Consider the following 5,877-nt stretch of genomic DNA (forward strand, 5'->3'; position numbering starts at 1 on the left):
TATTGTGATTAAATTAATGGTGCTCATGTTTCATGTTTATGTTTATATTTTGCAACAAGTTACCCCAAGTTATATTTTGGCCCTTTTCCATAATCAGGTGGATGATTCAATATGCAATGTTTCATTCTTTTTCTTTTTTGGTGCAAGTATATTTTAGTTAGAAACATGTTACATTAGGGTTACAATAATTTCCTTGTTTCTTCTATGTATTTGACAATTGATAGATATTTAGCGTCGAATTCTTATTCATCTGGTTTACTACCAATATTTAGTCGTTCACCTTCACTTTGTTTGTGCCCATCTTGTTGATGAGCTAGATCCTATATATGCAGGGCTGGTTCGGAACAATTTGAGACCTTAAGAGCATCTTCAATGGGATATAATGAAGCACTCTTTATATTCTATTGTTTCATATTCTCTCAATGGAGAGAATATGATACAAAAATGATATTATCAACCGGTTGATAGATATCAATCAGTTGATAGATCAACTTTTGCTGTTAAATGCTGCTAAATGGAAGTAAAAGGTTGAGCCCTCATTTCTTTATAATAAATACATTTAATTTTTTTTTAAAACTATAATAAATGCACAATTTGTTTTCCATTCAATTGTATCCAACGGTAACAAATTAATCATAGTTTTCTATTAATTAAAGAATTCTTATATATATATATATATATATGAACTTATTAATTATGGAAAAAAATTTCCAATTCTTCACCATCTACCAATTAAACTTCAAATAATATTCAAAATAAAAATTATGATTTTCAAAATTTCAAAAGTTTATGAATTACAATCCGCAATTTAATTTTAGCAATCAAACGAATTTTCCATATATATATATGCAAAATTCAGGATCGGGTTATTTTAATCTGTACATGCCAAATTTTGGCTCCCCTAATGGATTTTCAAGGCGTTCAAATTTGCAACCTAATTTTGAGAGATTATCTCCTGTTGCTCAAGAAGTTACACCACATATGAGTTCTGGTCATGAGTCTCAGATTCCAGTATTTCCTAAATAGCTGGAGAATGACACTATTGTTCTTGATGAAGAAAATAGTAGTCGGGAAAAACGCGTCCCATGGAGCATGAAATATATATAAAAAAAATGCTTGTGAGTGCTTGGCTGACTATTTCAAGTTGCAGTGCTTTTGGAAACAGTCAACGTTCAAAGACATTTTGGAAGCGAGTCACTGATTACTTCAATGAAAATCAATCATTCGGTTCACAAAGAAAGATTACTTCCAACAAGAAACAAGTATTGAATGCTTCCAACTATTAATGAATTTAATCAAATTTATAATAAATTGTTGGGAGAACATTATAGTGGTTGGAGTGACGATCAAGTGAAAGAAAATGCTAGATTAGTTTACAAAAAAAAAAAACAAAAAGGACTTCAGTCTTGAGCATGTTTGGCTTATGGTGGAAGATGATCCGAAATGGAAGACAACCAATGGTATTGATCGATCTTCTAAACAGGTTAGACTTGATGAAAGTGGTGCGTACACTTCCTCATCAAATGTAGAGACAAATTTTGAATTTGATGACCGTGAGATACGTCCTATCGGATAAAAGGCTTTAAAGGCAAATGCGAAAAGAAAGGAGAAGGATGATAATGAAACAAAATATGTTATGTTTATGACTAGAGTGGTTGAGTTAAAGGAAGAAAGTACGCATAAATTGGATGATTTTAAATCACAATATGATAATAAATAAATTATGATGTACTTAAAAGATCATCAAGTATTGATTGCAGCTACTAACAATATGAACGAATAGCAACTCGAGAATCATCGAGTTTTATGTGCCGCAATAAAAAAACAGATATAAAGAATGGTAATTTTTATTTTTAAGTTTTTAATATAATTTTTATTTTAATGTAATTTTATACTACCTCCGTGTTATATTACATGTCTTTCTGGAGATTTTTTTTTGTTTCATATTACATGTTATTTTATATGATCAGTACACGTTAAGTCATCTTTTTTCTGCTATAAAACACGGGTTTACGGAAATTAATTAGAATAATGGACTTATTATAGAATAAATAAATATTGGAATCAATAAATAAAGGGCGGCAATGTCTTTTTTGTAATATCTTTAATTTCTATACAACTTTCTAAAAAGACATGTAATATGAAACGGAGGGAGTATTTAATATAATGTCTAATTTAATTTAATTTCTTTAAACAACATCCAACTTTTAATTTAATTTCTGTCTTTTAATAAAAAAAAAAGAAAAAAAAAGTTTAATTTCTGTCTTTACAAAACATCACCGGCCAACAATTAATTTTTTAAATATGCCTAATTTAATTCTAATATTTTCATAAAAAAATTATGTTTTAATATATGCTGTTCTACTTGTATATCAAATTATTAAGCATTAAAGTATGTAAAATATTACTTTAATTACCAACAATTGGTGGTATAAAAAAATGTGATTTGATAATGTATCATGTGAGTGAGTGGTTGCAGTGTTTAACCATTGAAAAAAGATAGTATGATAAAATAAGGGTATTGTTAAATACCGCAACTAATTTACTTTTCACCGCACTCTTTTGACATTTATGCCCTCTTCATTTATTTTTTACTACAATTCAAATTCCTTTTTCTCTCTTTCTCTCCCAAACCTAAAAGCCCGACTTTGACGAAAATGGACCCGAGCATTCCCGAAAACCATGATTTGGAACACGAGTTATTATTACGATCTACATTTAATTTAAATTTTTGTTTTTGAATTTTTTTATTTTTTATTTTTTAAAACTTTGGCCTGAACGGGCGGCTCATGCCGCTCGTTCCGTAGGCCGAACGGATGAACTACCCGTTCGGCCTACGGAACGAGCGGCATGCGCCGCTCGTTCCATCTGCAGAACGAGCAGCGCGCGCCGCCCGTTCCACCTGTGGAACGAGCAGCGCACTGCGCTCGTTCCAGCCGTAGGCCGGATAGTGTGAGTTGCCCGTTCCTACCTACGGTGGAACGGGCAGGCTGCCCGTTTAGGCTAATAATGGCCCGTTTTTTAATTTTTAAAGGGCAACCTGCTCGTTTAGCCTATAAAAGGTCTGAACAAGCTCAGAATTTTAATTTTTAATGGGCAGATTGCCCGAACAAGCCCCAAATTTTTATTTTTTAATTTTTACACGTATTGTTAATACCTATTATGCACCCTTAGAAGATTGGCAACCCGACGACATTGATTACAGTTCCCGTTTTATAACGGAGACCATTTTCCATTCGTATGAAGATGTTGTTGATTGGGCAAAACAGGTAGCTATTTGAATTGGGTTTGAGATTATAATATCTTTGCATAAACATGGGGGAAAGCAAAAGCTATTGAGATGTTCACAGGGTGAACGCTACAGAGGGAGAATGGATGATGTAGGGTTAATAAGAAAAAGTAAAACTAAAGCGTGCAAGTGTAAATTTCAGATTAAAGCTTATCAACGGCCAGACCTTTCTGGTTGGGGGATACAGGCTAAGGCTGGATTAACTGGTAAGAACAATCATACGTTATGTGTGTATCTAGAGAAAAGTCGGCAGATTAGCGGACTCAGTACCGCATCTAAATTAATTGTGCGTGATATGAGTTTGGCTCAAGCAAAGCCCTGTGCTATTTTAGCAGCCGTTAAAGAAAAGCTTCCCGAAGACAACCCAACAATTAAACACGTCTACAATTATAGGGATAAGATGAGGAAGGATGGGTTCAAATGTAGAGACCTGGCTAGTCAGTTCTATCATATTGCTCTCCAGAACAAGTATGTTCATTATACGAAAGCTGATCCTCATTCTGGCGTGATAACACATGTATTTATGGCACATCTAGCATCAGTAGATTTATTCAGGACTTATTACTGGTACATCGACATTGATTCAACTTACAAAACCAACAAGTACAAAATGCCATTTGTTGAAATTGTTGGGATGACGCCATTCAATAACAACTTTAAGATCGCGTATGCCATCATTAAAGATGAGACTGAAGGGAGCTATTGGTGGGTCGTGCAGTGGCTGAGGGTTTTGATGGGCTTTGATCTCAACCCAACTATTATTGTTAGTGATAGGGAGTTGGGGTTGTTGAAGCCGATCCTAGAGGTTTTCCCACATACAGCATACTTGCTATGCACCTGGCATATAAATAAGGATGTAGAAGATCGGGTGTACAAAATTATGTGAGACAAATCATTTGTCGCTAAATTCAAGAATGGAAAATGGAGAACAATAATTCAATCCTTATCCATTGCGAAGTACGAGCAAAATCTGAGCAAGATGAAGGATTCGATGAATAGGTACCAAACTCTTATCTCGTACGTTGAGGAGACGTGGTTGGTGCATAAGGATAAGTTTTTTGTTGCTTGGACGAAAGATTTCCTACATTTTGGCAACACAACTTCTTGTTGTATGGAGAGCGAATATGCGAGTCTAAAGCAATGGCTCAATACAGCCACTGGATCCCTGGATACGGTATGGCAGAAGGTTCACAAGCAGATAGAATCCCAGGCAACTAATATCAGGTATTTTCAATACGTTCTACTGCAATATGTTTATCTTCTTATCAGGTATTTTTAGACCTGTTCATGGGCTTGGGCCGGGCCTAACCGGGCTTATGACATAATTACTTTATCCAAACCCAACTAAGCCCGCACTATATTTATATCGGGCTCGGGCCGGGCTGTGCCAAGCTAAAAAAACTAATTCCCAAGCCCAACCCGGCCCGACCCAACTAATATCTTTGTATTTTTTAAAAATTAAAATTAAGCTAAAAAATTATACTATAAATATAAATAATAAAATACAATAAACTAAATTTTAGATGATTATTTCAATAAAAATCAATTAATGCAATCCTAAATAAAAAAATACTTTTTTATAGTAATAAATAAAATAGTAATAAAAATATATACATGTTCACCAATTCTAAAAAATACATGGTCTGGAAATTTTAGGTTGAAGAAATTTAAATTTTTTATTTTTGGAATATAAAGTTTATTAAACTATAAAAGTTATTAAATTAAAATTATTATCAGGGATGGGTTGGACCTGGGTTTTGAGACAAATCCCAAGCCCAACCTACTCTATGTGCGGGTCTAAGCGGGCTTGGACCAGGCCGGGCCTATTATGAAACATATATGTCCAAACACAGTCTTTGAAGAGCGTGCTTGGATGGGCTGGGCGGGCCAATGGGCTTTTGAACAGGTCTAGGTATTTGTAATCTCAGGAACCTGTAACATAGTATGTTTATCTTCTTATGAGGTACATGCTTGAGCAGTCCAGGCTTCGTAAATGAGTCATGTACTCCGGATTCCCCCTTAACTACCTGGTATGCAATGTCTGCCACCACTGCATGCATCTGCTCAATGTTGAGTTAGAGCGCATGAGAAGTTTGAGCCATGAAGTGAATATGCTTTGTGGTTGTGTATTGAGAACCTCTCATCAGATACCATGTGCATGCGAGCTCAAACAAGCTTATGATCTTAACCGTATAATCAATATTGAGAGGGTCCATATGTTCTGGAGAACACTTTTAATTAATTATGGTCACTCATGAAACTGAAGGGTGTAATGATCAGATGGAGGATCAGAGATATTTTCAATCCTTAGTCGACCAGGTCTCTAAAGGTGACCCAGCTTTGCTGCGGAACATTTCAATACTTATACATGATCAACTACACCTTGATGAAGCACATTAAACCGAACCTGATGTAAAAATTCACGTTCGAGGATGACCTAAGGCGAGTAAGTCCACAAAACGTATGCCGAGTGCCTGGGAGTAAAATGACACTCAGCGTGGACGTGCTCGTTCAAGTAGTTCATCTATGAGTCGTGGTAGAAGTGGTAGGAGAAGCTCTCCATCATCTGTCCATAATTTTGCATCATC

Source organism: Euphorbia lathyris, chromosome 10 (genome assembly GCF_963576675.1).
Source record: "Euphorbia lathyris chromosome 10, ddEupLath1.1, whole genome shotgun sequence".
NCBI lineage: Eukaryota > Viridiplantae > Streptophyta > Magnoliopsida > Malpighiales > Euphorbiaceae > Euphorbia > Euphorbia lathyris.